Below are 14,413 nucleotides of genomic sequence, written 5' to 3'. Positions count from 1 at the left end.
AATTTTTTCCTCTTCACTCTCTCTATTCAAAGCCGAGGCCCTAAAAAATACTTCACTCTTAGAAAGATAAACCCATAAACAGAGAATATAATTACATTTAATAGTAATAATGGAACCTACCAAATTGGTGAGAAAGATTACGAGTTGGCTGCCACAATCTTTTCCCCAATCATTTCCATCATTCCCAACATGCCAAAAATCTACAAAATATAAATCTTTTTTCTACATAGTGTATGATGATCCATAAAGGGAAATGAATAAAAAATCCCCCATATCAAACTTCCAATTTTTGGGCCATGAGCAATAATTATTTCCCGTACTCAAGAATTTTCTCCTTACCACAATGAACCATGTTATGTAAAATGAAAGGGAATCGTAGCATTAGCTAAAGGAATAAAATGTGAAAATTCCTACTGAGTTGAAGGATTAAGACATAATCTACTTAGTGTGGCACAAGTAAACAATGTAGGATACAAGATAGAATTCTTGAATTGAAAAGATAAAGTTATTATATGGAAAAGGAAACTTGGTTGGGATAGGCAATCAGACAAAAGGTAATTTTTTTTCGTAAACTTCATTGAAAGTACATGTTTATTAGCTCAAATAGACAAAAGTTGGCAATGGCACAAAAGGATGTGTCATGTTAACTTTGATAAACTAGTTACCATAAACAAGAACAAAAGAGTAAGAGTTATACCATATATGAAGAAACTTGAGATGGGCATGTGCAAACAATATCGAACTAGAAAGATGAGAAAAAAAAGTTTCAAAAGTGATGATGGGCCAACCCCACCCGTACCAACTCACAACCAAAAATGCAATAATATGGAGACAAGAGAGATGAAAAAATTGCTTCATAAAGCATCCATTAATACTTGAAATTCATTAGAAGAGATTACATTTGAAGAGCTTACAATTCAAGAGCTTCTATTTCTCCAACTTCCATTAGAAGAGCTTCCATTTCTTCAACTTCTACTTCTACTTGAAGAGCTACACCTTGAGAGCTTGATTACAAATGAACATAAGCCTTCCTTAAATAGGCACTTACCACCCAATGGATGATTTATCCACAACATTCTAGAATATCCACAACCTTCTAGAATTTCACCTACAACCTTCTACAATATCCACAACTTTCTAGAATTTTCTCCTAAATACAACTAAGCACCACCATGTGGCCCAATTAGAAAATTAAATTTCCTTCACAACAAATATTAAATGTATGATTCAAGGAACTTTCCACAAACTTCTAAGATGCCACCTACACACCTCGATTAATGGAATAACAACTATTTTTCTATTTACGCCATCCATGCACCTCAAAAATAGAAATTCCTTTTTTAATTATTTTTTCTCCTTTTTCCCTTATTTTATTTTTTTATTATTTTTCCTTCTATTTTCGTCACTTTCTCTCTCCTCCACAATTTTTTTTTTTTTTTTTCTCTTTCCTCTGTTTTTTTTTTTTTTTTTTCTAATAATTTAATTTTCCCATGCAAGATGCTCCTGCATCAGACTCCCTTGGTAGATAGAAAAGTGTGTCCCACACTTTGATGTCAAAAGAAAGATATAGAACCATTTTCATCTTCACCACAAGCTTCCACCTCAATAGGGACAAGAAAACCAACATGCAAATCTTCCACATTTTTTTTTTTTCTGCTGATGCATGATGCTCCTGCATCCGACTCCCATGGTAGGAAAAATTTTGTGAATATGGATTCACAAAATGAAGTAGCCACTATTGACAGATTTTTTTTTTTCCTCTTCCTCCAACACATAGCTGGAACAAGTATCCGATGCTGAAATTTCTTCTTTGCAATGAACTGTATCCAAGTATAAATCTCATCCTCATCCAATCTTGTTGAATTAATCACACCTGTAATAAATCCAGCAATACCATACCAATCTTCCTTTGCATACCATACATGACTAACAAGATCCTCATGCAAAAAATCATCAATATCTTTTAAACTCGTATCAAAGACAACATCCCATGATTGCTAAGAATTTACCTCTTTGACACATTCATCTTTGCTTGCCTCTTTCATGTCATCAACAATGCATGTAACTATTCCACTTGCTTGATCTCTAACGAAGGCACTATACTTTTCTTCCATTGCAATCTTCGAATCATCTTGAGCTATTTTAGGTTCATAAATCTTGTCCTCTTCATGCTCTTCCTCTTCTCTTTCATCTTCTTTAGGTGTGAAAATAATTTCCTCTTCATCCGCTTGCTCTTCCATTGGATCATCTTTCTTTTCCACATCCAAGGAATTATCAACAACTCTTTTCTGGTGACATGCTCTTCGTTTCCACAACTCAGCTTCTAATTCATTCACTTGCTTCTGCAAATCAACTAGCAATGATTGTTGATTTCTTGCTCTAAATTTCTCAAGTTGAGGAATCCTCAGAATCCATCCAATCACAAAAGTCATCTTCTTCTTTTTCTTCTCCATAATCAAGTCTTTAGAAGACAAATCTCGTCCAAAACAAGAACCTCGTGCAAACTGCCTCACAGTCGGCGCTCTGTCTACACAATCAAGAACTTCTTCAAAAACTTCACCCAACTCAAGGTCCTGGTGCAAACTGCCTCACGTTCGGCGATCTGTCCGCATGCTCAGGAACAACCTAGCTCTGATACCACTGATACCAACTCACAACCAACTCACAGGCCAACTCATAGGCCAACCCCACCCGTACCAACTCACAACCAAAAATGCAATAATATGGAGACAAGAGAGATGAAAAAATTGCTTCATAAAGCATCCATTAATACTTGAAATTCATTAGAAGAGATTACATTTGAAGAGCTTACAATTCAAGAGCTTCTATTTCTCCAACTTCCATTAGAAGAGCTTCCATTTCTTCAACTTCTACTTCTACTTGAAGAGCTACACCTTGAGAGCTTGATTACAAATGAACATAAGCCTTCCTTAAATAGGCACTTACCACCCAATGGATGATTTATCCACAACATTCTAGAATATCCACAACCTTCTAGAATTTCACCTACAACCTTCTACAATATCCACAACTTTCTAGAATTTTTTCCTAAATACAACTAAGCACCACCATGTGGCCCAATTAGAAAATTACATTTCCTTCACAAAAAATATTAAATGCATGATTCAAGGAACTTTCCACAAACTTCTTAGATGCCACCTACACACCTCGATTAATGGAATAACAACTATTTTCCTATTTACGCCACCCATGCACCTCGAAAATAGAAATTCCTTTTTTAATTCTTTTTTCTCCTTTTTCCCTTATTTTATTTTTTTATTATTTTTCCTTCTATTTTCGTCACTTTCTCTCTCCTCCACAATTTTTTTTTTTTTTTCTTTCCTCTTTTTTTTTTTTTCTAATAATTTAATTTTCCCATGCAAGATGCTCCTGCATCAAAAAGCAAGTCTTTTGATTATATAGAAGTTTTGGAACTAGTTCATATAGATCTTTGTGAACCAATAGGTATAGAGAGTTATTTTAGAGGCATATATTTCATTCTATTTTTTGATGACTATTCTAGGATGATGACTTTAATGTTCTTAAAAGATAAATATGATGCTTTTCAAAAGTTCAAATGGTAGTTTGCTAGAGTTGAGAAAGTAACATCAAAGAATGTGAAATGTCTAAGATCAGACAGAGAAGGAGAATCATCTCAAATGAATTCAATGAATTCTAGAATGAAAGAGGAATCAAAAGACAAGTATCGAAACCTAGAACTCCACAAAAAAATAGTATAGAAAAGAAAAGAATAGATCCTTCATGGAATGTGTAAGAACTCTAAGGACTGAGAAGAATCTTGCACTAAAATACTGGAGACAAGCAATCAGCATGGAAGCTCATACACTTAACTGAGTTCAACTGAAGAAAGGTAGAAACAAAACACCTTATGAATTATGGTATGGGTTCAAGCCTAACGTTTTTTATCTTAGAATATTAGGAAGAAAATGATATATCTTGAAAGATCTAAAGAAAGGAAAGCTTGATGAAAAAAGTGATGAAGATATACTCCTAGGTTATGTTGATCTTATTGGAGTAACCTAGGAATATGACTTAGAAGAATCTTGCACTAAATTCTGGAGAGAAGCAATCAGCATAGAAGCTCATACACTTAACTGATTTCAATTGAGGAAAGGTACAAACAAAAAATCTTATGAATTATGGTATGGGTTCAAGCCCAATTTTTGTTATCTTAGTGTATTAGGAAGAAAATGCTATATCTTGAAAGATCTAAGGAAAGGAAAGCTTGATGAAAAAAGTGATGAAGGTATATTCCTAGGCTACTCCATGAAGGTTTAGTGAAGGTAGACCAAAAAATGTTTGAATCTTGCTACTCACAAAGTCATAGAAAGTACACATGAGAAGATTGATAAGTTTTCTAAAAAAAGTGAAGAATAGAGTAGCAAGGAGACTAAAGACTAAAAAAAAAAAATTTATGATAAGGAGGAACCTAAGACTTTATCACAAATATTTGAAGCCAAGCTATAGCAAAGTTAACGTAGTGAATCATGGGCAATACAACCCAAGTCACATGAAAAGAAAGATGAGTTGCAGTCACAAAAAGTGCAACCTGAGTAATAGATAGTGCAACCCAAATTATAGTCAAAGGAACCCACGTTACAACTAGATCATCAAGAAGAGCCCAAGAAAAAGGGAGAAGAACATGGAGAACCAAGTTTAGAGTCAAGAAAGAAAGATCCAAGACTTGGAAAATATGTCAGGACATGTGATGCACCTAAACAAATAATTGGAGGAGAGACAAATGAAATACTAATAAGGAACAAATTAAAAGCTAAATGCTTTCTTAGGGGTTTTCAATCTAGATCTATAAAAGATTCTTTCTAAAATGAAGGTTTGATAGAAGCAACGAATGAAGAAATTGAGCAAATAAAAAAGAATAAGACCTAGTTTCTTATACCTAGACCTAAGGATTAAAATGTGATTGGTACAAAATGGATATTTAGAAATAACTTGAATGAGAAAGGAGAAGTAATAAGGAAAAAGGCAAGGCTAGTATGCAAATGTTATGCTCAAGAAGAAGGTATTGATTATGGGGAAAAAATTTCCCCTATTGCAAGACTTGAAGGAGTCAGAATACTTCTAGCATATGTTGCACAAAAGGGATTCAAAGTATATTAGATGGATGTAAAATCAGCTTTCTTAAATGGAATCTTGGAAGAAGAAGTCTACATTGAACAACCTAAAGATTTCATTGGTCCAAGCAAAAGAGACATAGTATGTAAACTTCACAAATCGCTATATGGACTACAACAAGCTCCTAGAGCATGGTATGAAAGGATGCATATATATCTAGTAAGAATTAGCTTTGAAAAGACAAATGATAATAGTAATTTGTATATAAAGGAAGCACCATAGGACAAGATATTTCTTGTAGAAATATTTGTGGTTGATATATTTGGAGGACATGAGATGTTTTGAAAATCATTTTCTAAAGAAATGAGGAAAGAATTTTAAATGTCTATGTTTGGGGAGATAAAATTCTTTGTTGGTCTACAAGTTCATTAAATGAAGGATTCCATATACATCACTGAGTCAAAGTACATCAAGGAAATAATGAAAGCATTTGGAATGGAATATTCCAAACCAGTTGGATCACCTATGTATATTGGACATTAACTATCAAAAAATGATGATTCAAATGAGGTAAATCAAACTACTTATGATTGGAAAACTTCAGTATGTGGTACACACTAGACCTAATATTGCATTGGCACTTGGCCTAGTTTCATGGTTTCTTGCAAATCCTAAAGAAAATCACATGATAACAGTAAAAATAATTTTGATGTACCTAAAAAGAACTAAAGAATATGGTTTAATGGTATAAGAAAGGAGTAAATCTTGAGTTAATAAATTTTACTGACACGGATTGGGTAGGAATCATTGATAATAGAAAAAGCACTAGTGGTGGAGTATTCTTTGTTGGAAAGAAATTACTATCTTGAAATAGAAAAAAGAAAAATTGTATTTCTCAATAAAAAGTAGAGGCAAAGTATGTTGTTGTAGCAGTAAATTGTTCTAGCATAGTATGGATCAACCAATTACTGTTAGGAATGAAGGAGGAAATCAAGGAACTAGTGGTTATCTACTATCATAACACAAGTGTAATCAATATATCCAAAAATCCTGTGATGAACACAAAGACAAAACAAATTGAAATCAAGTATCATTTCCTAAGTGAATTGGTTCAAGACAAAGAATTGAAATTAGAATATGTGAACACCAAGGAGAAGATAGAACATATATGTACTAAGGCTTTACCTAAGGATGCATTTATGTATCTAGGAGGTAAACTAGGGGTTATTCCTCTATTTGATGCTCACTAAAGCACAAGATAGTGATGCATCAACCAAGTTCTTTGAAGATCTATCAAGTTGATTCTCATTGTCACACTTCAAGTGTGAAATGCAAAGTGTATTGCATATGAATCAATACAAAAAATACATAGTAACTTCAAAGTATGTATGCTTTTGCATTTTATATCAAAGAGGGTGATTTTAGTGTCAAAAAGGGAGAGTTTATGTCAACATAAAAAGGGAAATTTTTGTATCTCAGAAGGAAATGAGATGGAATTTATAACATAGAGGGAGAAAATGACAAATTTACATAGCAAAGTGTTGATAGCTGTCAGAGAGAGAATTCATTTGGAAGAATCTAAGACAAATCTAGGTAGAATCTCAGAGTGAGTTGGTACAGAGCGAGTCTTATTACTATAATTTGACATGTTTTGTTACCAACAATTCCAAATAAGGAGTTTTTTGGAAGAAATACTTCAATTTTATGTTGCAATTGATGTTACACAAATGTCAGTATTAACCAAGTGATGAAGGACTTGCAACATTAACCAAGCATTTTCAGTATTAACTAAGTAGTTAGGTAATGAAGAATATTCAATGTTAACCAAGTAGTTAGTTAATGAAGAGTATTGGGTGAACCCACAATAATGGGTTCCACTTTAGTGGGATGAACAAAAATGAAAAAAAATTTAACCCTTTTTCTTTTTTTCTTTTTTTTGCTCTTTTCACTGCCATAATTATAGGAGAATGATCTCCTACTGTAAAATAAAAAATTTCAAAATGTGCTTCTCGGAGCAAGCTTTCCAATGACTATAATTTTATTACATAATTTAATCATTAAGACTTTCAAATATGAGTTTAACTCATTATAGGTTCATTACCGATTGAACATCAACTGACTTTGACACCTCAGGAAAATTAGTAAATTAGGTCAAATTTTTTTTGAAAAATATGGAGGCACTGGCTTATTGAGATACCTTTCTATTCAAAAAAAAAAAATGGTTTATGATAAATTGACTTCAAATTATCTGTGTCAAACGGAACGTATGTCTGAATTACGTTTCATGTCAATTCAAAACTTCATAAACTATACAATATTCAACAAAAATAAATCAAACCAAATGCAGACATTGGATATTGATGCTACAAATCCAACGTAGAAAGAATTACTTCATTATCATTTCTAGAAAAAAAGTTATGTGTGTCAAACAGACTGTCACTTTTTAAAATATTGAATTTTATTATGTACCACTTTTTGGAGGAGATAAAAAAAATTGACATAAATAATTTTTTTTTTTTAGATTAAAAAATATGGTTACAAAGTAGGAACAAATTACTCAAAATCACTAGTTTATGTCATCTCGAAATTATTTATAGTTTTGGAGATATAGTCACTTGAACGTGATGTTTGTTGCAAAAATATTGATTTCAGAGTCAAAATTGGTCAAAAAGTGGAACCCATTATTGTGGGATCACCCTATCATGCTTGCAGTGTTAACCAAGTGGTTAGGCATCAAAGGAATTCTAGTGTGAACTAGGCATTTAATCCTAATATGGACCAACTGACAGTAGAATACAATTTTTTAACAATTATTTGTTTGAGGAAAACTATTTATATGTTTAATGATTAATTGAAAGGGTATTCAAGTCAACTTTTCAAAGCTTATGATATAGAAGAAACATCATGTAGTCAGGATAAAATGTACAAGTGGAAGACATGAAATAATATGCATATGTGATCAAAAGGAAGAGCAAGAAAGTGTGAAAGATAAGCTGCAAAGATTATTTTGAGGTCAAGCTAGAATAGAGATTTGGATCTACAAAGATAGTTTCTTCATAAATTAGGTCAAATTTACTTTTACCTTCTAACCATTGTAGCAATGAAGAAATATCTTAACAGAATTGACTTAAAAATCATATTTCAAATCCTCTAAGAAGGTGACATTTCAAGATTGTAGTTTTTGAAGACCTCTAACCAAGCTACTCTTAACAGGGTGATCTAAATCCTCTAACAAGGTCATACTTAATAGTATGTTTCACAACCTTTAACAAGGTTGGCTCCTAATATGGCTCACTTTCAAAGAGTGAAAAATATTGTAACTAGTTGCATGGTGAATCTTCCAAATTGGATTTCCACATTAAATCTTGGTGTAATATGTGTTCATGTTATTTTCTTTATGCTTTATGCTTTGGAAACTAAGTTACTAAAGGTTAAAATAGATTAATAATTATAAGATTTCCTTGTTAACCAAGTTGGAGAATATTGAATAATCAATGAAAAGTTTGATTTGGCATCTAGGGATAGGGAATTGATTATGTGGTAACTAATTTACCCCTCCCCTCTTAGTTACTTTCTTCATTTCCATCAATATATATACATATATACATAAAAATATACATATACATACACATTCACAGACACATATACATATACATATACATATGCATGTATATATATACATATACTTATATACATACATATATATATATATATACACACGTATATACATACACACATATATACATACATACATATATATACACATATACATATATGTATGTGTATATATATATATGTGTGTGTGTGTATATATATACATATATGTATATGTATATATATATGTGTATGTGTGTGTGTGTGTGTATGTGTGTATATATGTATATATATATGTATGTATATGTATATATATATATATGTATATATCTGTGTGTGTATATGTGTGTATATATGTATATATATATACACACACATATACACACACACATATATACATATACATACATATATATATATACATATGTGTATATATATATATGTGTGTGTGTGTGTGTGTGTGTGTGTGTTTGTGTGTGTGTGTGTGTGTATATATATATATATATGTAGACATGTGTGTGTGTGTGTATTTCGTGGAGCCTCTAACTTCCTACCATGTGACCTCCAGTTTCTTACCATTTTTAACAACTCTACTTGTTGGTCTCATAAAATGAAGGTACTTCCATTGGTACCAAGGGACCCGGTATATTACAATGTTATTAGAGCTAGCAATCTTTCCAGTCTACTAGTATGATTGAGATATTTTAGGTTTTAGATTACACTATGGCACCCAATAGTGATGAAGTGTGGTGGTTGAAGGCACTAAAAAAGATAGGCAAAGAGAGCAATGAGGGTGTTGAGATTCCATTAGATATATTGGAAGTAATTTTATGTAAGGTGGGTCAATCACCTCCAAGATTTATACAAAGGATCATGTCTCATATTAAGGATGCCTTAAGTCAACCCAAACTTTTGAGTCACCATGATAAAGGAAATAAGGTTGGCAGTTCCAGCATGTCTCAATCAGGTCTTGAGAACTTTGGCTCCTAGAGCATCGTATGATGATAATGCCATGATAGAGATGATGCACTTGATTGTTGATAACTTTTAGAGCCTAGATGACATCATTGGTGATGCTTTTGACATGAATTCTACAATCTTGGAGAATTATGCAAATTTCAAAATGAGTAACCCCTTCTTAGGCTTGTAGTTGCAAGATTGGGTCCATGATATGTTTCATCACTTCTTGGTCACCATCAGGGAAGATTATGATACTAAGGTTTCATTTTCTTTGGAAAGCATTATGATTTCATGCATTGAAGAGATGGATGAAATATCTTAACCTATCACATTTATGTTATGAGTTGTCTGTAATCTATAATGTACCCCCTCTATAGAAGCATTTAGATTAGTCAATATTGTTTTCAAGCATTGTAAAGAAAGAGTAATATCTCATTTGCACAAGTACGAGAAAATGGATGATAACAATAACTATACCAAATTACTTGAGGAAAATGAATGTGTAATTATAGGGCTTCTCTAGAAGGATTTGCTAAATCTTTCTACTACACCAACATAGGGATAAAACATAAAAAATGAAGAGGTTTCTTGCATGGAGGTTATGAAAACAACATGGATATATCAACTTGTTCCCATAGCCAAAGTTGTGCCAGAGGATGTCCCTATCACCAAGGTTGTGTCTATTATAGAGGTTGTGCCCATCATTAATGCACTATCAATCACAGAGATTGTTTTCATTATAGAATTTTTGTCTATTGTTGAGGCTCACTATGTTATCAAGTTTTTTTTGTTTATGACCAAAGCTATATCCATTATCATGGTCCTTTCAATCACAAAGGTTGTTTGTCCGTTTCTCTGGTTGTGTCTATCATCAAGGCCATATCCATCATTGAGTTTTTGTCTTTTTCCATGGTTATGTCCCTCATTGAGTCCATGTTTGTCACAATGGTTGTATACATCATTTTAGCTATGTCCAGTATCATCACCATCCTCATGTCCATTAACAAGTCTAGGTCCATCCTTTTCATTATGTCCATCAAAGTCATTGTTTCGATTACCATCATAGTCTTTGTCCTTAATTGAGTCCATGTCCATTGTGAAATTTGTGTTTGTTTTTGAATTTATATCTTTCATATTCATTGTGTCTATTTTCATTACTATGATCATGTCCATCACTGAGTCTATGTCAATCAGTATCATTGTGTTTGTCACTATCGTTGTGCCTATCATCATGACTAAATTTGTGTCTTTCAATATAGTTGTGTCTATCACCATTGTCATTCTATGTCCATGGCCTTTGCCATCACTGTGTCCATCACTATCAACATGTCCACCAATGTCGCATCCATCACCATTATTATGTCTATTTTCATCACCATATCCATCACTGATTCTATGTCCATCATTTCTATTGAGTTTTTGTCTATTGTTGAATCTATGTTCATCACCAAGTCTATGTCATTTTCCATAATTGTATCCATTTTCATCATCATTGCTATTTCTATTGTTATAACTATAGTCATAGTTGTCCATCATTGTCATCATTGTGGCTATATTCATTGCCATTATATGTCTATCATTGTGCATATGTCTCTTCTTGTTGGTCTCATAAAAGGAAGGTACTTCCATTGGTACCAAGTAGCCTGATACATTATAGTGGTATAAAGATAGCAACCTGCCAGTCTGCTAGTATGATTGAGATTTTTTGGGCTTCAGATTACACTATGAAACCCAATAGCGATGAAGTGTGGTGTTTGAAGGTACTACAAAAGATTGGCAAAGAGTTCAATGAAGGTGTTGATCTTCCATTAGACATATTGAAAGTAATTTTGTGTAAGGTGGTCCAACCACCTTCAAGGTTTATATAGAGAATTCTTTCTTTGATTAAGGATGCCTTAAGTCAACCCAAGATTTTGAGTCACCATGAAAAAGGAAAAAGGTTGGGAGTTCCAACATGTCTCATTTAGATCTTGAGAACTTTGGCTTCTAGAGCACCATATGATGATAACACCATGGCAACAATGATGCACTTGATCATTGAAAAATTTTATAGCCTAGATGACATCATTGGTGATGCTTTTGGCATCAATTCTACAATCTTGGAGAATTGTGCAAATGTCAAAGTGGGTAACCACTTTTTAGGCTTGGAGTTGCAAGATTGGGTCCATGATATGTTTCATCACTTCTTGCTCACCATCAACGAAGATTATGATACTAAGGTTTTAGTTTCTTTGGAGAGCCTTATGATTTCATGCATTGAAGAGATGGATGAAATGTCTCAACCTATCACAACTATGTTATGGGTTGTTTGTAATCTATAATGTGTCCCCTCTATAGAAACATGTAGGTAAGTCAATGTTGTTTCAAGAATTGTGAAGAAAGACTAATATCTCATTTACACAAGTGGGAGAAAATGGATGATAGCAATAATAGTAATGCATTACTTGAGGAGAATGAACGCATAATTATAGGGCTTTTCTATGAGGATATGCTAAATCTTTCTACTACACCAACATGGGGAGAACACATAGAAAATGAAGAGGTTTTTTGAATGAAGACAACATGGATATATTGACTTGTGCCCATAGCCAAAGTTTTTCCAAAGGCTGTCCCTATGACCAAGGTTGTATCTATCCCAAAGGTTGTGCCCATCATCAATGCACTATTAATCAAAAATATTTTGTTAGTCATTCAGATTGTGTTTATCGTAAAGGTTGTGTCTATTATCGAGGCTCAATATGTTATCACAATTTTGTGTTTATCACTAAAGCTATATCCATTATCATGGTCCTATCCATCACTAAGATTGTGTGTCAATCACACTAGTTGTGTCTATCATAGTCAATGAAATCTAAGTCATCAATGAATTTATTAAGGATATGAGGGGATGCATTGATTAGGGTAAGAAGATCTACACTACATTTATTATATTAAAAATTGTATCTAGAAGATGTTGCAAAATGTATCAAGGATAAGAAAAGGCTAGAACAAATAGCTAACGATTTTCAGAAAAATGATATAAGTGCTATTGTAAAATGGATAATATAGTCAATAAATAGTATGATACAATTAGTGTACTTCACACACACATACACACAATTTTATTTGTACATAGATAACTTGCCTTTGACATGGACGTCAAAGGAAAAGGATGAGTGAGTAGATAGTGAATATAGTATAAAGAAAATAAGTAAATATATATAAAATTAGAGTAAGAAAACAAAAAGGGAATAGTAAGATATGCATGTGGAAGATAAAGTTTTGCACGATCAAATTTTGAAGTTTTGGAGAAATTTTTGACACTTAGCCAAATTTTCACTAAGTATTGCCATCAATTCCCAATGAGAAGATTGATGGAAAGTTGGCTAAGGTGAAAATTTATATGTTCTCATAATGGAAAAAATATTATGAGTTAAGGTCTCTGATGTTATATATTTCATTTTTGGTTTTTTATTGTGAATAAATTATCTAAGTATATATAGGAATAACAGACAACGATCACATAGTTTGCATCAAAGATCTTCATTGGAAGCATATAAAAGACCATAATTTTGGAATCTAGAAGAACAATGACTCTACATGATGTACTTATGTTTTCTAATGTTACTATGATAGTTGGTATGATATTTTAATGAATAAATGGAAGATGGTTTGTTATCACAGAGGGATAGTATATCTGTCAAATTGGATAATTTGGCTAAGGTATAGAATTATCTTAAAAATTCAATATCTTAGTAATATAGGGATGAAATCCTCGATATTCACCCTTAGTTAGTAGATTATGAAAATAATTTTTGGAAATGTATAACTTATTTTTTTACTATGGCCAACTAGGCAAAGTTAAAGAAAAAGGGTATGCAAGAAGATATTTTTGGTATCCAAAGATATGTGTAATTATGCTATGACATGACTATGTATTGTGATTTTTTTTATGCCAAGATATGCATTTTTAGATTTTTAGATTAGAGAAGATGTTATATGGGCATAATCATATGTGAGGAATGCACAAGGACAAATTAGAAATTGAAGATATCTGTATAGTCAGTTTTGGTAAAGTCTTTATAGCACCTATAGTATAAGTTGTATATTATTGTAAGACAAGTGAGATAATTGTTTATTACAAATAATTATAGGGTTGAAACTTATAACAAGGAAAAATATACTAAATTTGATTTAATAGACTCCTAACAAGGTCAAAACCTCTTACAAGGTATTTCTTGATAATGCACCATTTTGTGGGTACCATCCTTGCTAGACATTTTTATTGGCTAGGGTCTCCATAGTTAACAAAATTGTGTTATGAGTTTTTTTGCATTCTATTTATTGGTTTTGAATTTATTTATTTATGCATATTTATGGTTAGTTTCTAAAATCCAAATTTGGGAAAAATGTGTTGGAATATTATATCACCCGCTCTCCCAGTATTCCCCATTTCTCTGTTCATTAAAACCTAATATGGAGACTCTCCACAGGCTAGATGGTTTAATCACTAATGCATTTGAGAATGATTTAAAGATGGAGTGTTTTATGTCTACAAAACAGAAACTGTCATCAATGACTATTTGGTCTCACTTGTGCCCAACATGCAGAGTTGTGGCATTAAATTTTAGAGGGAGAAAATTGTTCCTTTAGAGTTGGGTGGAATTTTTTTTCTCCTAGGTAAAGGATAAAAAGGAAACAAGACCACTAATGGGGGTTTGAAGAACCTTTCTCTATCCAAGCATTGGGAGAATGTTTCTAAGGTGATGATATGGTATGTCACTTT

This window comes from Cupressus sempervirens, chromosome 6, assembly GCF_028749045.1.
Source record: "Cupressus sempervirens isolate cs-2001-9-10 chromosome 6, ASM2874904v1, whole genome shotgun sequence".
In the NCBI taxonomy this organism is placed as follows: Eukaryota; Viridiplantae; Streptophyta; class Pinopsida; order Cupressales; family Cupressaceae; genus Cupressus; species Cupressus sempervirens.
This window is presented reverse-complemented; position numbering follows the sequence as displayed.